General features: G+C 35.4%; 1 protein-coding gene and 1 pseudogene across 3 annotated transcripts in view; both read left to right on the top strand.

Annotated features, from left to right (window-relative positions):
- Positions 1 to 20,479, top strand: part of LOC106140415 (somatostatin receptor type 2) — a 150,816-nt gene that overhangs the window by 85,371 nt on the left and 44,966 nt on the right. For 2 of the 3 annotated variants that reach the window (XM_060944505.1, XM_060944503.1), the window contains one exon: positions 7,462 to 7,512. The exons of the other annotated variant lie outside the window; for it this stretch is intronic. The gene's annotated coding sequence lies outside the window, so the exon portion shown is untranslated. The remainder of the gene's footprint in view (positions 1 to 7,461; positions 7,513 to 20,479) is intronic. 3 annotated transcript variants of the gene reach the window in all.
- LOC132901805 (uncharacterized) lies at positions 9,891 to 11,109 on the top strand (annotated as a pseudogene).

Genomic DNA, 20,479 nt, shown 5'->3' with positions numbered 1-20,479 from the left:
CTATTGAATTTATATTGACTCTCTGCGCTTAATAATGCGTGTTCACATTAAATATATTTCAAAACAAGATTGAATCATGCAAAGCCTCATACCTACATATTGTGGCCTTATGAACCACCTGTGCTTTCAACCACAAAATTCATCATATATATTAATGACTATCCCATCGACGTTCCCAAGGATACGACAATGATATCTTTGGAAATAGATGACACACATGTAAGGATAGAAACATCTATTGGAGCTGAAATAGGCTCTGAAGGCATCGTAATTTGAGAATTGTGACTGGAGGCTTAATCTATAAAGAGGGGCTAGAAAGTGATATGTGTGTACAATATATTATAGTATTATGGTGCAATAAAGTGTTTTATCTATCTATATCATATTAAATCTATAATAGGTATTTAAGCAAACCAAATATTATAGATATAATGAGTTCATGGCGTGCCGTGTGGTTCCCGGCACCTACATATATAAAAAAGAAAAGCATCGCTCCATATCCTTCCCATGGATGTCGTAAAAGGCTACTAAGGGATAGGCTTAAAAATGTGTTCTTTAAGGCGATGGGCTAGCAACGTGTCACTATTTCAATCTATCTATAAGCCTTACAGCTGAACGTGACCTGTTAGTCTTTCAAGACTGATGCCTCTGTCTTCCCCGCGAAGGATATAGACGTTATTATATGAATGAGCTACGTGGCATTTGCCTTTAAAAAATATGTCCAGATACTTCTGCAAATAATTACATCACAGAAAAACATTTGTCAAAAACAAATTTGAATTCATTTAAATAACTACTTTGTACATCATATCTCGTATTTGTTTTAAATTATTTTCTATGCTTTTAATTACTGTCAAATCAAATTGAATAAATTCACATAATATTGTGCAGACTCTTGTATAGTCTTCTTAAATGTTGGTCTGTGAAACAAGTCGCTCGTGGTACGGAATTATTTGAAATCTAGGTTAGTGTCTGAACATACTTTATGACTGAAATTAATGATGTTCGTGTCTTCATAGCGCTTTCATTTCTACGACTGCTGTCATATTTAAATTAATAGATTAAGGACAACTACTAAAAAATCTGTGATTAATGTTGAATTCGAAATATGATATATTCTAAAACACATCACGTCTTTATCACTTACGGGTAAGACTGAAACAATAGTCATAAGCCTAATTGGGACCTTGAACTCGCCCATATGTCGTGTGGTTCCCAACACTTAAAAACAAGACCACTCCATCTACACCAAAGATGTCGTAAAAAGCGACTAAGGTTAAGGCGTATAAACTTGGGAATCTGTTTTGAAGCGGCGGGCTAGCAACCTGTCTCTATCTAAATCTCAATTTCATCATTAAGCCATTAAGTTGAAGGTGATCTTTTAATCTTTTCAAAACAAATAGGTATGTCTACCCCGGGAGGGATATAGACGTGATGATATGTATATATAGAACGTATTTAAGCTTATTTCATTACAAAAATGAGAGTTTCATTTACATTTGTTCAAAAAAGTAAGTAAAAACAAGATGTGAATCACCAGTTATTTTTGTGAATTTTGTTTTCAATCGGTTAATATTTTTCTCTTGTTAGTGTTATAACTGAGATACGGGTGTTTGGACAATGGAAAGCGAATTATGTCCTTGCGATTAGCTGTTCATTGAACTTCCAGAGTATATTCGAATGTATTTTATGCGCGGCAAATAGCCCTATTAGCAATATCGGCTCATAATATTTGGAATAGCATTACTATGTTACGCATTTCTCAGGAAAATAATAGATGGACATGACAACTATAAAAATAATAATGCTGTAGCGGGAGTGATGATTCGGCTCGACCGCAACAAAGGGATGATTTTCCGCTAGGCTAAGTGTTATGCTTGGGGAACCGCGGCTCCGACGATGATGTGTCGGAGGTTTTATATATAGCTCCAATCCGTGAAATCTTTGCTTGCGCGATTTAGGTTTTTCGCTGTTGATGACTGATAGCGTCGCGTGATTCTATTTTTTATTTTTGTAACTTGTTGCGTATAAATTTCGCCACAATACTTTCAATGATAGCGATGGTAAGACTAACTATAACTAAATCTGAATACTTTTCGAAAGCATTGGCTCCGTATATCCCGCTCAGGATGAAGTCGAGATAAATGTGTGTTACATACATAAAATCACGCCTTTTTCCCGGAGGAGTAGGCTTTTCACGTGCCACGATCTCTGCATACTTCTTTCGCTTCATCCGCATTCATAACTCTCTTCTTGCAAGCTCGGCGGTTTCGGGTATTCTAGACCTGACCTTTTGCCAGTTCGTTCATAATTTAATAAAATAACTGAATTATATATTATATTATATAATAACCTACGGGGCTTATTTATGACCATCGGCATTGTCGTACAAGTTTTGATTTGCATGCGATTTTCTCAAACGTGTTCGGCTAAGTCCAATTTATATTTATTTAATTTGACTATACAAAAAGTAGGTTATATAGGGGGTTATTTCTTTAAATACTTACACACAAAAGAATAGAATAGAATAGATTTATTTTCAAAGTTGGATACAAGGTTTCACTTATTGACGTCACATCACTTAAATCTAATTATAACCTACCGCTTCCAAAGCGCATGTGTAGAAGAAGCGGCGGAACAAACTACACTGCAGCATTTTCACCGGACGTCAATTTACAAATATAGATCTCTTAAATCTAAATCGGACGAATGCACGTTTTCTACATTTTAAAACATGAACTAATGTAAAACTAATTATTTCAATACGAATATTTTGTCAAATAAATAAACACTCTTAATGTAAACTACATAAATTCCACACGAATAAATTGCCTGCAACAGCTAGTCTTCAATAATAAAATTTTATATCACAGACCGGGTAGGTCTGTTGCATTTTTATGTCTATTTCCAAAACGGCCATTTTACACAGTGCACTGAACCGGACTTTATGGCGGCTGTAAACACGAAGCATGCTGCAATTGTCAAGTGAAACGCGAAAATATGAAAAAGTTGTAAATAGGGATGATGACTAGGTCTTAAAACATTATTTATTAGTGCATAACATGATAGAATACACGTAATTAAATACGTTATGTGAATTTTTAGTTATAATGTTGACGCCCTATATGTTTTATATTCATTCAAAGTACGATGGGAAAGTCCATTTAAAAAATTCAAAATTATTTAAAATAACTATGCCAGGAGTGAAAAAACAAAAATATGGAATAACTTTCATTAGGACATCATATCCATAAACGCAATAATTAAGGTAGCTGCCATACAAATAAAATTCATGACGCGAACAAGAAACTCAGTTGTGACGTCACACTTGAGAAGCGGTTTGTAAGGGGCGTTTTGGACTCGTCCAAATAATGTGTTATGTTACTTCGTATATCTCGGGTAGTTTATTGTTTATTGATGCCATTATTTGATCAATGTTTTAGTTGTTGTGAAACTAAATTAACACTAAAACAAAAAAGAATTGTCATCATGCCTATTGGAACATAAAACCACAGGTCGGGGACAACATGCGACACAACTGACAACTTATTGTCGGCTTGTCTCTGACATCGGAGGCCCCGGGTTCGAATCCCGGCCAGGGCATGATAAGAAAAGAGCTTTTTCTGATCATTTCATACATATGGTCATGTCTATATCCATTGCGGGGTAGACAGAGCCAACAGTCTTGAAAAGACTGAACGTTCAGCTATTTGGCTTAATGATTAAATTGAGATTCAAATACTGACAGGTTGCTAGCCCATCGCCTTAAAAAAGAATCCCAAGTTTGTAAACCTATAATTATATTTGTTTTGGATGTTTATCTATATAAGTATTTATTATAAAATATAGTATCGTTGAGTTAGTATCTCGTAACTCAAGTTTCGAACTTACTTCGAAAATAACTCAATCAGTGTAATTTGTCCCGTATATATTTACTAGCTGTGCCCGCGACTTTGTCCGCGTGGAATAGTTATTTTGGGCATCATATTTATTTTTGCAAACATCCTCCTCAGGCGGTCAGGCGGTCACGCGTATTAGAAAGAACGCTGGTTCGCCGTATAAAATGTTTCGCTGCAAAGTGCTTATAACGACTATATCTCAAAACCTATTCGTCTGATTTATATACTGTAAATGGCAATTTTAGTCTACATGAAAAGCCGAAAGTAATAAACATATTTATTTGGATAAGGAATAATACTGAATTAAAGAAAATTGGTTTCAAAATAACTTATGTTTATAATGAAAAAATAATCTTAAAAAATGAACATAAAAGTGGTTATTGTAAGTAAACCTTAAGAGATAGATATATGCTCTCGCGGACTTTTTTGTGGCAAAAAATGAGTACTTCACATCTTTAGTATATTGTTTTACTATATCTTTGTTGGCTTGCGCAGCGTTCGCGTGGAAAGCTCGCAGATGGCCGACTCATTCAACTTTCACCTGCATTGTTGACGTTTCCCGTAGGAAATCCGGGATAAAATGTAGCCTATAGCCTTCCTCGATAAATAGACTATCTAACAGTGAAAGAATTATTTAAATCGGTTCAGTAGTTTCTGAGATTAGCGCGTTTAAACAAACAAACAAACAAACAAAACAAACTCTTCAGCTTTATAATATTAGTATAGATTGATCTTTATTGTCACAATATTACACTGCTTTGAACTATAACCTTAATTTTTTACACGCCAGTGTGGCGGAATAGGCTGTGGTTTACAATACACGTATCTTAATTTTATACTTTCACTCATACTTACTCGCAAGTACATACATGAATCACGCCTCTTTCCCGGAGGGGTAGGCAGAGACGACAAGTAAGGATTTCATTATCGTTGAATAAGATTTTCAGTTGAATCTTCACAACTTCAATTTTCATTACATTCTTTAACCAAAGAAAAGCCCTTCTGCTCAAGCTCTTTGCTAATGATGTCAAGATATACAATACATACATTAAATCACGCCTCTTTCCCGGAGGAGTAGGCAGAGTATTCATTATTCCACTTCCCACGATCCCTGCATACTTGTTACGCTTCATCCACATTCATTTGTATGCAAAGAACGTGCAGTGTATGCACATGTATGCAAGGAACGTGGTAAAGTACAAAGGCAAGTGGTAAGATGCTCTCTGCCTACCCTTTAGGGAAAGAGACGAGATTTATGTATGTATGTATAAAAGAATTGTAAGTGCAGGACTGTTTTTTATTGTGATAGATTAAGGATGCCGTGTGGTTCCCGGCACCAATAACAGTAAGAATAGGACCACTCCTTCTATATTGCATGGGTGTCATAAAAGGCGACTAAGGGCTTATAAACTTGGGATTCTCTTAGGCGATGGGCTAGCAACCTCTTACTATTTGAATCTCAATTCTGTCATCAAGTCAAAAAGCTAGGCCTATCAGTCTTTTCGAGACTGTAAACTCTGTCTAACCCGCAAGGGGTATAGACGTGACTATATGTATGTATGTAGATAAAGAGTTTCCTTCATAACTTGCGCAAAAACTTTATTTATTTTCACTTAAAAAAACGCGTGTAAATATTTAAACTTTGAGTATCTATATCCGTCCCTCGCGACCTGTTTGTCTGTCTGTTTGTACAATACGAGTTAACTCACTCGACAGCGGGTGCGCAGTGTTTGTGGCGCGGATGTGTCGTTTACTGTTATTGTTGATTTTGCTAACTAGGTATATGCGTATATGATAGGGCGTATGTTTGCTCGAGGAAATATCTCGATTCTGAGACGAAATTTTATAAGGCAAAAAGAATAATGGAACGGTTCTCTAAAAAAAAAATTAAGAAAGACTTTTGAATTTTGTGACTGTGGACTTTGTAATATCTATAAAATCTATGAAAAACTAGTTCTGCCAGCGATTTCGTCCGCGTGGAACAGTTATTTCGGGCATCATTGAAGCCCTCAAGGATGAATAATTTTCCCCGTTTTTTTTTCACATATTCCATTATTTTTTTGCTCCTTATAGTTGCAGCGTGATGTTATACAGCCTAAAGCCTTCCTTGATAAATGGTCTATTCAACGCAAAAATAATTTTTCAATTCGAACCAGTAGTTCCTGAGATTAGTGCGTTCAAACAAACAAACTCTTCAGCTTTATAATATAAGTATAGATGAACAGAGAAAAACATGGATGGAGGACGCTCCACTTAACTCCACCGACAAGAGTTAGCTCTTATATTTATGAAGAAGGCTTTGTTCATTCGTTAGGGACAACGAATTGTGTGTGTGTATGTAACGTGTGATTATCGGCTATTTCTAACTCGTAAAGGATTAAGACTTGATAGTGTCAGTGATAATAAAATTTTGAATAAGTTGACGTTATTGAAACAAAATGCAGCAATATTTGAATCTCAATTCTATCATCAAGCCGAACAGCTGAACGTGGCCTATCAGTCTTTTCAAGTCTGTTGGCTCTGTCTACCCCGCAAGGGATATAGACGTGATTATATGTATGTATGTATGTGCAGCAATTCGTTACCGCTTCTTCTGCACTGATGCTTTGGAAGCGGCTGTTAATTTAGTTTTAGATAATTTATTTGACGTTAACCAAAAGATTTTGTGAAACCAAAAGATACGACAATTATTGAGTGATGTTTAAAATGTTCCATAATAATGAATAAAAATTTTGATGTTGAATGAAATTGATGCGTTGTAAGAACTTCTTTTCTTTGTCATAATCTTTGATAGATCGGCTATAATATTATCAGTCTCACTCTTTTTAGAGGTAGTTTACTTGAAAACCAGTACGTAGAAAAAAAAATACAAAAAAAAAACATTTACCGCCAAAATTGCGTTATCATTCGATGTCCACTCCACTACGATTCCGCGAGCCATTTATAGACACAATTGGGGATCATTTGTCTAACTGTCGGGTTTCGACAAGATCCAAAGCCGATCAGGGGATGTAACTATTTGGGTAAATTGCCCATTAGTAGCGCCCCCTGCCGCCGTTACAGGAATTACTGGGATGAAGAACATTGGATCTATTCGTTACTGACAAATGCATATTGAAAGTTATCTGAACTAGTTTTTGGCCTGGGATTTCATTCCCGTGAGTATGTTTTGAAATAAAAGTAACCTAAGTTATCAAAACAAATTCCTAAAATAAAAAAAGACTTAATTATTCTTGAAGATCTAGTCCATCACTGTGCTAAATTGTATTAAGATTAGTTCAGTAATTCTTAGTTTTTTTCGTTACAAACAAAATACAAATCTTTTCTCCCAATACACATTAATATATGTATTTCTAGTAAATAGTAGATGTGTCTAGTCTAGATTAAGGATATCTACAGAATGTTAACATCTGCGCAAGCGCAGCGAAATCGGAGACGTCCACCCGGGTGTGCGGAAGGGGTTGCCCGACATCGAGATCTTTCAATAGTTTATGCAAGCTTGTGGGTAGCTCTTACTAACTTTATATAACTGTTTTTAATAATATATTATCTTTATTTTCAGATTGCACGTGTCAATGGGGAATTAAAGGAAAATAAAATTACTTCTTCAAAGGTACGTACAAAAACTAAAAGCTTTGTCAAATACTCGTTCTGTTTTTTCCAACGAATGATACTTGAAAATGGGTGATAATATTAACTCTGTTTTGCTTTTGTAGCTTTCAAAAGGTGATTTTTCACAATATGATTCGATTTTTTGTTCGTTTGTAAACGCTCAACGGCCCGCGTCAATAGCTCTCGTGAAATATACCTACTCGAGAATCATTGACTGCAAAATAGACAGAACCAAATGCAGCACCGAAATACGTCGTATTTTTAACACAATTTATTGTGCCGTGTGGTTCCCGGCACCAATAGAAAAAAGAATAGGACTACTCCATAACTTTCCCATGGATATCGTAAAAGGCGACTAAGGGATTGGCTTATAAACTTGGAATTCTTCTTTTAGGCGACGGGCTAGCAACGTGTCTCTATTTGAATCTCAAATCTATCAATAAGTCATCCAGTGCACGTGGCCTTGGAGTCTTTGCGAGACTATTGAGTCTTTTTATCACGCAAGGAATTAACACGTAACGTATGTATCGTGTTCAATAGGTGCATTCAGTGTAATGGAGCTACAAAAGCCTGATTTAGCTACAGCTAAACGGCAGACAATAGCGTGTCGCGAAATGATAGCGCGCTCGGCGCGACCTGCAGATTGACACAAATTGTTAGTTGGCGGCGCGGTATTTTCCACAGTTAGCTAGATATTATAATATATCGAATCTTGCGCATAAGAAGAATTTCAATTGTGTCTTTTTTATTCATATTTTTATTTTTAAACCGTTTTACAACTAAATAATGATTAATTGATTAATTAAACTATTCGATTTAACTTTCGATATGTCCCAAAGTCAATTTAATGCCAGCGCATTACTTATGTAGTGTAATACAATACACACACAACACTACAGTCTCAAAATTTTGTGTAATAAACTGATATAAATGGATGAGTAATAAATGCTTCAACATAACTTTTCATCACAATGATTTTGACGTAAGCATCGGGCCTATTATTTGTATTAATGAAATGAATCAAATTATAAGATGTTCCCTTCCCTTTTCCCTAAAGGGAGGCAAACCAAGTAAACGAACAATCCCACAAATTGAAAGGTTTTGTTAATTTGTAATTCGCTAATTCAATATTATTATGTGCCTACTTTTAATCCTAATTAAATTAATTGAGTTTATTTTGAGTTAAACTTTGCGATTTCCCAATTAATGCTTTGTTTCAAAAATTAATTGAATATGTTAAGTATGCATCTTTGCTACAATTATACATATTATACATTCATCTCTTCACTTTCTACAGGTAGATAAACATTTCTTTTTCATGACCTTTCACCAACTAACCATAAACTTATATTTTTTTAAAGTGTAAAAGTAACAAACATTTTTAAAAAGCCAACGTCGAATAAAAACAAAAATATTCCACTAGCAATACACAGAAACAAAAACAAACCTGAAATATTTCAAACAACATTTTAAAAAATGCATCCGCATCCATTTTAGCTATCGCGACAAATACATCGGAGTTTGCAGGTTGGCGCGCAGTTTCAAAATACAATAAATATCTTCTGTTATCGGCGCGCGGCGCATCAAAAACGCATTTAACTGAGAGATATGGACGAAATAAAGTACGATTTTTTAAATGCTAGGCTTATTTTTGAAAGTATGAAATTTAAAAAGAATGTTTTGTCTATAACTATCTTAAACTCTAGAGAAAGAGTAATAATGATAATAGGTCAATGTATGTTTTGTTATATTTCTAGTTCTCTTTGTTATTGTGTCACAAAACGATGAAAACAAAAAGTTTACTTATCTTATATGTATCTAGTTATCGTGCCCATTACGGCGCCGATTCGCAATTAAAATCAATATTCAGATACTTACTCGTATCTAAGCAAAACTAATTAAATTGATTTTATGTCGAAATTTGTTAAAAAAAAAGAATAAGATCGATCTCGTTCCTATGGATGTCGTAAAAGGCGACTAAGGGATAGGCTTATAAATCTGGTGTTCTTCTTGTAGGCGATAGCCAAGCATGGATGAGCAACCTCTATGACTCTCATTTTCATCATCAAGCCAAACAACTGAACGCGGCCTTACAGCCTTTTCAAACATAGACATAAACGTTATTATTATTTCGTCACTTTGTTCGAAGATATAGATAAGGGAATATATGTGTTTTAATACATATATTAGTTTAATTGGTAGTCCTTTTATTGTTCGAGCAAATCGCACACTATTAAGATTTTTTTTTTTTTTTTTTTTTGTGTTGGTCACCCCATCTCGTTGTGCCCCACTCCGTGCCGCTGCGCCATCTTTAGCTCATTCTTTTATTGTGCGCGCAACGGAACGCACACGTCGTACTACTATTATTTTACGTCGAAAATGCAGAAGCGTAGTGCAGAGGATAGAATTGCACGTTATTCACGAAAAATTAAGAAGCTTCAAAATGAAGAAATTAAGCGCCGCAAACGTGTTATTATTTATTCTGATTCATCAGATGATGACAATATGTCGGGTAAGCAAATATTCATTCTTACATATTACCTTGAAACTTCAGAGTTAACCGTGAGTTAACCAAGAAGTTTATAAGAGCCCTAGAGTTAACCGTGAGTTAACCAAAGGGTATTTTTATCAATCGAGTTAACCGTGAGTTAACCTTATGTAAAAGTTCAGCGGATTTTATTCCTACCCTCATATTTTGTCTTGTTATTTTTAGATATCGAATATAATAAAAACGCTGACAATAACACTGCCAATATCGAACCAGAGGTTCCTGATCAGGCCGTGCCCTTGCCAGATGACCCTCAAACCGATGATCAGCCTTTGTCTTCATTAGATCCTGATATACTAATGGCATTAGGGGAACCCGCTCAAGAGGAAGTTGCGTATGGAGAGGACATTCACCCAGACTTAGCCCAAAGATGGGCTCCTCTTCTCCGTAAAGGCCTGGTTGAAAAGGAACAAAAAGATAAATTGTTAAAAGAATACGCAATTCCTAAAAATTGTAAACTATTTAGAGCCCCCCTTTTAAACCCAGAAATCAATGCTGCAGTCTCCGAATTTGCCCGCGCGCGGGATAAAAAGATTGAAAATGGTCAACAGCAACTAGGCATAGGTCTAACAGCCATAAATAGGGCAATGACGGTTTTGCTTACTTCCGATAACAAAATACAGGCTATAAAATATTTATCTGATGCCTGCAGAATCTTATCAGACCTTCACGCAGCTGAGTCCCAGACCCGTAAAAAGTCTCTAACCCAAGGTTTAGAAAAATCTTTCCTTAACCTCATCCAAGACACTGATCGCGACGAAACGTTATTCGGCGCTGATTTACCAGATAAGATTAAGGCGTCAAAAGCTATTGAGAAACAGGGTTCTCAAATAAAAAAAACCGGATAATAAACATGCACCAGGATCGTCTACCTCTCGTCCCACTAGATCTCAGGGAAACTCGAAAGGCCCCTCTCGCTCGGTGGCAAGCAGGGGGGGGCGCGGTACTTCCAGGAGGAATCCTTATACGACGAGATCCACGTCTGCACAGAGCAACTTCAACCCATCCAGGATTTGGAACAAGCCTCCTCGTGCAAGCCCTCGGACATAGAGGTACATTCAGGTCGATTACAATTTTTTTACAATTGTTGGTGTAATATTACCCAAAACAAACACGTCTTAAATTGGATTCGTTATGGTTTCAAAATTCCCTTTTGTAAAAAAGTAAAGATGATGACAGGTAGGCAGCCAAAGTGGCTACCACAAGAAAGGATAGAAATGTCTAAATCTATTAAAAAATTACTAGATCTTGGAGCCATATCCGTTTGTGAACCCTCTCAAAACCAATTTATTTCTAACATATTTTTGGTACCAAAACCCAATGGTTCTAGTAGATTTATTTTGAACCTAAAACCGTTCAATAAATTTGTAGAAAAATTGCATTTTAAAATGGAAGACTACAGAACTGCAGCCCTTTTGATTTCTCAAAACTGCTTCATGGCTACCATTGATTTGAAGGAATCATACTTATTAGTGCCAATTCATCATAGTCATAAAAAATATTTGCGATTCCAATTTGAAGAAAATTCTCAGCTAATTACTTATGAATTTAATGCCATGCCATATGGTCTTTCTGTGGCACCAAGAACCTTCACAAAGATTATGAAGGTAGTTGTAGGTTATCTAAGATACCGCGGTTTTAAATCAGTGGCATATCTTGATGATATTTTTTGCTTGGGACTTAGTCGGGAGGAATGCCAACAAAACGTGCTTGAAACATGTAGACTTTTAGAATGCCTCGGTTTTGTTATTAATTATGAAAAGAGTAACCTTCAACCCGTTACAAAATGCAAATATTTGGGTTTCGTTTTCGATTCTGTAGAAATGTCTATTAGTTTACCATTAGAAAAACAAAATTATATTTTTACCCTCCTTCAAAAATATTTATTGCTACCTAGATCTACTATACAAGAATTTGCACACTTAATTGGTGTACTGACAGCAGCTTGCCCAGCTATTTGTTATAGCTGGATGTATACAAAATCTCTAGAAAGAGAAAAGCATATAGCTTTACACAAACACAATAATAACTATAAGGCAAAATTTACTCCTTCGGAGAAAATCTTACCTGACCTACTCTGGTGGTCTCATAATATTTTTACCTCTAAAAATCAGTTGGAAAAACCCACTTTTCTTTTAGAGATCTTCTCCGATGCATCTAGACAAGGTTGGGGAGCATTTTGTAATAATACACGAACAGGGGGTAAATGGAAATCTGATGAAATACTTTTCCACATAAATTATTTAGAACTAAAAGCAGCTTTCCTTGCATTAAAAACCTTTGCCCGAGATTTGTATAATTGTGCCATTTTGCTACGATGTGACAATGTCACCGCTATAAGTTACATTAATCGTATGGGTGGAGTTCAGTTTCCACACTTAAATGAAATTTCCAAAGAAATTTGGCAGTGGTGCGAGAACCGAAAGATATGGCTTTATGCTTCCTATATCAACACTAAAGATAACATCGAGGCTGACCAAGAGTCCCGTAATAAAAATGTAGATACGGAATTAGAAATATCTAATACAACGTTTCGTAATATTTCTGATATTTTTGGTACACCTGACATAGACCTTTTCGCTTCTCGTGCCAATGCTAAATGTCAAATGTATGCGTCTTGGAAACAAGACCCAGATTCCCTCGCAGTCGATGCTTTTACTTTTACCTGGCAACCATATTATTTTTACGCATTTCCTCCATTTAGTCTCATACCGAAATGCCTAAATAAAATTAAAGCAGACAAAGCAGAAGGCATATTAGTTTTCCCCTACTGGCCTTCACAGCCATGGTTCCCATTTCTAAAAGACATGTGCATCTCCAGTATTTTGTATTTCAAAGCCGATGATCATCTCGTAAATTTCATTTACAGGAAACGACAACAATTCAAACTTACCCTGGGTGTAGCGAAGCTCTCCGGGAAGCTTTGTTAAGGAAAGGTACCCCGGACGAAGCTCTAGATATAATGTTGTCTTCATTAGCTCAAAATACTTTACAACAATATGGCTGCACATTTAAATTATGGTGGTCATATTGCAATGATTTAAATTTAAATCCTTATGACACTCCTTCAGAGTCTGTCATTTTGTCATTCCTTACAAAGGTTTATAATCAAGGTGCAGCTTACGGTTCACTCAATAGCCATAGATCTGCATTGAGTTTATTGTTAAATTGTGATTTAGGTAATTATAATCTTATTTCTAGGTTTTTTAAAGGAGTTTATAAACTGAGACCCACTGTCCCAAAATACATAGGAACGTGGGATCCCCAGTCAGTTTTAAATCATATAGCTCTGTGGAAACCACATAACGAAATTTCATTGGAAAAATTATCAAAGAAATTGGCAATTCTATTAGCAGTTTGTACAGCTCACCGAATACAAACGCTGTCATTAATCAAAATCCATAATATAAAAATTTGTTCTGACAATATTACAATAATCATTTCTGATATTATAAAAACTTCAGGCCCTGGTCGGTCTCAACCTTTGTTGATTCTCCCTTTTTTCCATGACAATAAGGACATATGTCCAGCTACCGCTATTAAAGATTACATTTCTAGAACTGAACAGTTAAGAAACGACAGTGTAAAAAACTTGTTATTGACGTTCAAGCCACCACACAAGCCAGCAACAAGCCAGACGATCGCGCGCTGGATCAAGCAGGTCCTAGCCGAGAGCGGGGTGGACGTGTCGATGTTCAGTGCGCACAGCACTCGGCACGCTTCCACCTCCGCGGCCAAGCGCGCGGGCGTCTCTCTTGATGTGATACGCAGGACGGCGGGTTGGACGTCAGCATCTAGTACATTTGCTAAGTTCTATGATCGACCACTAATCGATTCGAATAACTTTGCTCAATCAGTTTGTTTTCCTGGTCCACTTTCTTAACTGTTCGGTCTCTTATTAATTTTCTTGCATTTATATTAAATAATAAAAATGTATTAGTATTGTTATGAATATAACAGCACATTTTGATCTAAAAATAAGTTGATTATTTTAATTTGTGTTTACTTTCGGCAAAATATCTATCTCTAAACATCTACCAATTAAACTAATATATGTATTAAAACACATATATTCCCTTATCTATATCTTCGAACAAAGTGACGAAATAATAATACATGATCAAACGAACTTACAAGTGAAGTTCGATCAGTATTATATGAGTCACTTTTTCGAAGATATAGAAGCTCCCACCCAACCGCGCCCCATGTATAATTTTGCCAAAGATTGAGAAACTCTAAAGAATGAGCTAAAGATGGCGCAGCGGCACGGAGTGGGGCACAACGAGATGGGGTGACCAACACAAAAAAAAAAAAAAAAAATCTTAATAGTGTGCGATTTGCTCGAACAATAAAAGGACTACCAATTAAACTAATATATGTATTAAAACACATATATTCCCTTATCTATATCTTCGAAAAAGTGACTCATATAATACTGATCGAACTTCACTTGTAAGTTCGTTTGATCATGTATTATATGTTTGTATGTTTTTATTTCTTACTTACGACATTTTATAAAATATAAAACACAAACAAAACACAAGGTATCACCCGCACTTAGAAAGCGATTTATCAGCGCCTAGCAACGCGACCACGTAAATCTTCACAGCCTGATAAGGTCACAAAGAAGTGGCCGTAAAGTTGCAGAGATCCCGCGCGAGATACCTCACTGAGTGACAAAGTGTCTTATAATGCTTTTTATAATTCTCCTCATTATTTTCTTTGCCCCGATTTCAGATATAGCACGTAGAAAATTATGTTTTATTGCGCGGCCGTCTTCTGCTCACGAATTTTGTACGCATGGGTTTTAAAATAATCTCAAATTGCTTATATTTAGGGCTCAAAGCAGTGTGTTACATTGTGAAAAAATTACGTCATTCTTTTATATTTGCCTACCACGTTAATAACTGTCGTAATTACGCCCGTGTTGCCCAACAAATATTATATAAATGCAAAAGGAAATTTATTATTTTGTAACCTCCGCTCAGTTGGCGTGGCTCACAATGCGTGATGATTGTCTATTGAACCAATCTTTAAGAAATTTCGCGTGTATATAATAAAGAGACTGGAGAAGGACATAATCATCCCGGTAAAAACTATAGTTTCCGTGGGATTTGCAAAAATTAGTTGGTGGCGCTAAATTGGTGCGAGTGAAGCTGCAGTAAAAGCTAGTAGACCCATAATTTTGAATTTACTGACTTTAAAAGCGGGCACTTTTAGAAACATTTCACTCTTTTCTCCGGGAAATTAACAAAATTTTGATGCCCTTACAATATACACTTGAGATTTACAACAATATTGACAGTAATAAATAACAATTTCGCCTTAAATCAGTCTCTAAGCCACATGACGGGTACGAAGCATGTCATTAGATCATTCGGATTTAGACTTTATAACATGAGTTAAAGACTCTCTTTTGTTTACGCAAAGATAGAACCTAGGCCAAGTGTAATCCCTAGAACTTAGGTTCCACTAGTGTGTAAGTGGATGAACTTAGATTTATAGTTAGTACCTATCTGTTTTTTTAGAATTCAGTTTTATCAGCAAATATCTATTTGTGAATTGCAAATCTCAATCTCAATGTATAAGCCATGTAGGTATTTTTTATGCATTAGAATTAAAGTTGATAAACGGAATACTTTATTTGAGTGCCAAAAAATTGTATGTAAGTATATACAGCTGCGGTCATGCTCTAAAGTATAAAATAGGTATATTATTGATTTCTTTTTTGTATTAAAACTACCGATTCCTTAATTAACTTTCCTTTCATTTGTTTTATTGCTGAGAGTCACTTTTCAATTATTCATGAAACATCTAAAAATTACATTCAAGTTGATTGTATCTTGCCACCTTGTTTAATGAAAGGAATGAAACAAAAATAAATGAACGGCTTCTCAGTTAAATTTATTTTCAGTTAGTTTAGTCCGTTAAAAAAAGAAAATGTCAAGACTCGGCAAATACTCGTAGACGTTCATTTCGAAATTTAATTATTCCTTTTTCACGAAATAAGTCATGAGATTTTGTGTTAGCATAAGAAATTGACAAATTTCTCAGGTCTACCTACAGGTCCGTACCTTCAATGCAATATCATTTAGTCGTGGATTCACCGGCCGAGTGATCTCGATGGGCTAAACCCCACAAGTATTTTATAATTACGTTATAGTTATAATTGTGGAGTTGTAACCCAACGATTCCAATTTTTCTATTTAATAGTTTTCGAAGCGACTCCCGTCTGACCGCGTATTTTGCAGAGAAACCTTACCCATGTTGGACCAAGGCGCATTTAATTGTCTAAATGTCCAATTCCTCACTTTTTTTCCCTAACCATAAGAGTGTTGCTTAGCCATCCAACCAAATGTCCAGTTTAAACCAGAAAAATGCTTAGTACATACACGGTAGGATTCAAATCTGATTATTTTACCGCTCGATAATCGACGTCGAAAAAGATATTATTCCTAAGAAAATGATCCACTCAATTCAAACGGTAAACGTATTTATGAGCTAACATAATGAGTTCGCGCTCTATATTCAATGGTGTCGGATGAATAATTTATCCGGTGTCAGAAAAACAAGTCATTTGGAGACGAAATCTGAACTCGGCCCGCCGTTCTTGGAGTTAAAGTTATTATATTTAAGATTTACTTCCTTATTTCTCTACGTTTATAGTGTGGTGACTGTAAAATACGTGATATTTATACTACGTACAGTCACCGGCTCACTACCACACTAAGTACCAGTACACGTCTGTCTGCGATTATCGTTCGCACGCAACTGTCAACATACATATGATCACGTCTATATCCCTAGCGGGGTAGACAGAGCCACCAGTCTTGAAAAGACTGATAGGCCACGCTCAGCTGTTTGGCTTAGTGATAGAATTGAGATTCAAATAGTGTAATACCAAGTTTGTAAGCCTAACCCTTAGTCGCCTTTTACGAAATCCATGGGAAAGCGATGGAGTGGTCCTATTCTTTTTTGTATTGGTGCCGGGAACCACACGGCACAAATACAAATAAGTTATTAAGTATTTATTTATAGTACTTATAATAAATATAGGTACTAAAAATGCGCACGTAACGTACCTTTATCTCATCTCGTTACATGCAAGTTTAATACCTGTATTATTTATGCTCGTAAATAGTTTAAAGTTTAAAATCACTTATGTGATAATAGTATTTTGTTGTTATAACGCACAGGCGTCTTATGAAAATGATCTACTTTATAAATAACAACAATATTACATGTACGAGTCTGTTTCGAAGTATAGTGACCCCGACCATTGCAATCAGAAACAGGAAAATGATAATTATAGCATTTTCAACCGGAAAAATATGCTATCTATCACGTCACGCCTTGTGGAATATTTATGCTTGATTTTTTTAACGTTTGTGTTGTTTTTCATATTAATATTTTACTTTTGCCGTGTGGTTCCCGGCACCAACAAAAAAGAATAGGATCACTCCATCTCTTTCCCATTGGTGTCGTAAAAGGCGACTATGAGATAACCTTGCGATCCCTTTTTTAGGTGATGGGCTAGCAACCTGTCACTATTTAAATCTCAATTCGTCATTACAATTTATTATAATGATAGAATTGAGATATATTACAAAGCAATAAAATTATTGATGTTTTTTATTTCGTTCATATTTTGTTACGTCAAATCATTATTTTATGAAATTTTCGTTAAATTCCCATTAAGCTCGGACGGGCCAGAAGCCTCCCGACGCCGATCTCAGCCGAGGGTCGTAGGCGCAACTTTCATTAACTTCCAATGGAGCAACCAATTTATTTTTCCCCCACATCTAATTTTCCTCTCGTCTGTTTACTTTTGAAGTGGAAATATTGAATTTCATGAATGTTATTAATGAATTCAGTACAATATTTTATTCGTTTTAATTTCTTTCTTTACTGATGTAATTTTAGATTGGAACCTTGGGTGAGGGGGGATGGCTGTCTAGAAATGCTATAAATATGTAAAAAAGGGCCACTCCATCCCATAGACATCGTTAAAGGCGACCAAGGGATAGGCTTATAACAATACTTCTTACAACAACTAGATTGAGGTATTTACTAGTAGAAAACATAAGATAGGGTTATTAGCAGCGTATATCAGTTCCGTAGACAATCTACGAGTGGTCGCAGAGGGTCTACGAGTCATCGTAGAGGTTCTACGGAAAGCTCTACACATTATTAATTTAGTTTATTTCTAAATTCGATATAGTTTTTACACTTTTTAAGGAACATGTATCAACCAAATTTCAGTTTTGTTTTCCTAGTTGTTTCAATTATAATATCATATTTATTTTTTTACAAAAATACGCTCAAATAAATGGCAATCTCTTGCAATTTTTCTTCGCATAAAAATTATGAAGTTCTCGCAGTTTGTTAAGTTTTTCTCGTCAATAATTTCTAGGGCGAGTTGTTCACGTCAGCTCAACTGCTTCAACTCATTATAAACTGGAAATTAGTTGTTGACTGTGATCGATCAGACTCCGGCGGCTGACAACTACTACTACATCATCATATTATACTATCTATTATACGCCGATATAAGTCACGTTTTTATCTCTTACAGGGTAGACAGAAGCAAAAGTCACATTACCAGGGGGGCAGATTAGCTGGATAGTTGTTTATACATATATATAGTCACGTCTATATGCCTTGCGTGGTAGACAAAGTCAATGGTATTGAAAAACTGAAATGCCACGTTCAGCTGTTTGGCTTAATTGTAGTATGGAGATCTTCTACATAGTTGTTAATGCTCTCTGATACGTACTTTTTCAACGATACTATATTTTATACAAAAATACATATGGTCATGTCTATATCTCTTGCGGGGCAGACAAAGCCAATAGTCTTGAAAAGACTGAATGGCCATATTCAACTATTTGGCTTAATGATAGAATTGAGATCCAAATAGTGACAGGTTGATAACCCATCGCCTAAAAAAGAATCCCAAGTTTGTAAGCCTATCCCTTAGCGCCTTTTACGACATCCATGTGAAAGAGATGGAGTAGTCTTATTCTTTTTTGTATTGGTGCCAGGAACCACATATTTTATACTCGTAATAAAACCTTTTCGAACATCAAAGAAAATAGTCACATTTATCTAGAGCAAATTTTACCTGCAATGGTTGTGGAGGTCAGACTGGGGTCGCTCTGTGTAAAAACCTTACCTACCCAATGCAGTATGACGGTCAAAGGTGGTATGGGGTACTACCATTATAATCATACCATTAACTTTCGAAATACGTCAAAATCAGAACGTGCCAAAAACAATTGCGATATTTTTTTATAAAATTTGCGATATTTTTTTACAAAATTTGCGATATTTTTTACAAAATTTGCGATATTTTTTACAAAATTTGCGATATTTTTTGCAAATGTTTCTTACGAAAGTTCACGCCGGCTAATTCTTTACGCCAACTACAATGGAGTGAATTATCATAATTTCTTGCAACTCTTTCTTATCAGACAATCTACAAACGACTTCACAAAGCCTCCAACGTGAAATAAGACTTTATTTTTAATAGAATCAGAAAATCTAGTTAAATGCCACCGAGGTTTGAACAAATAGCTCAAGTTCGTTAGAATATTTCAAATGAAATATAAAATAATTTTTTTGGCGACGTGATTACGCCTTGAAATTTTATATTTCTTCAAAACTAATAATAAATTGATTTATCTTGCTATTTGAATATTTTAATAGTTTCATTAGTCTACTGCCTACCTAATGACTATAAATAAACCCGTACTAGCAGTGGATAAAATAAAGTTTTTTTTTCAAAAGTGAACGAATTGGACGTAGTAAAGAATAGGTTAATGTATTTTTTAAAGTGGTATTGTTATGTTTTTGAACCACAGATCACAGGTTTAATAACTAGTTTGGTAAAGCCACGAGAAACTTATTTTGACTGACGTAACATTAGTCTTAGATTAGTTAGTTCACATAAAAATTTCATATTATAAATTTTATTGAACAAAAAGTCGCAAAAGGCCAAAAAGTGTCTACTGTAATGTAGACGATGGGCTAGCAACCGGTCACTATTTAAATCTCAATTCCAACAAAGAGCCATACAGCTAAAAGTGGCCTTTTAATATTCAAGACAATTGGCTCTGTCTACCCCGCAAGGAAAATAGACGTGACTATGAGTATGTATGTATCAAAGTTCAATAGTTGCATACATTTTACATAATAACTATTACAAGATCAATGAACTCTGTCGGTACAAACAGTTGTATTGTAATATTCTTGATTGCTTTGCGTTTTGAGTATCTATTAGCAAATAAATATTGTTCTAAATGAGTCTGTTTGTTTAGGCTCCAATTCGTGCGGACCTCGGGAGGGCCCACCTTAATTGAAACATTATTTCTTAAATTCCCCGAACGAATGGAAATTGGATTTGGTTCAAGAACGAACG

The sequence above is a fragment of the Amyelois transitella genome, chromosome 5, assembly GCF_032362555.1.
Source record: "Amyelois transitella isolate CPQ chromosome 5, ilAmyTran1.1, whole genome shotgun sequence".
NCBI lineage: Eukaryota > Metazoa > Arthropoda > Insecta > Lepidoptera > Pyralidae > Amyelois > Amyelois transitella.
Note: the sequence above shows the minus strand (reverse complement) of the source record. Positions and strands in the feature narration are given on the sequence as shown.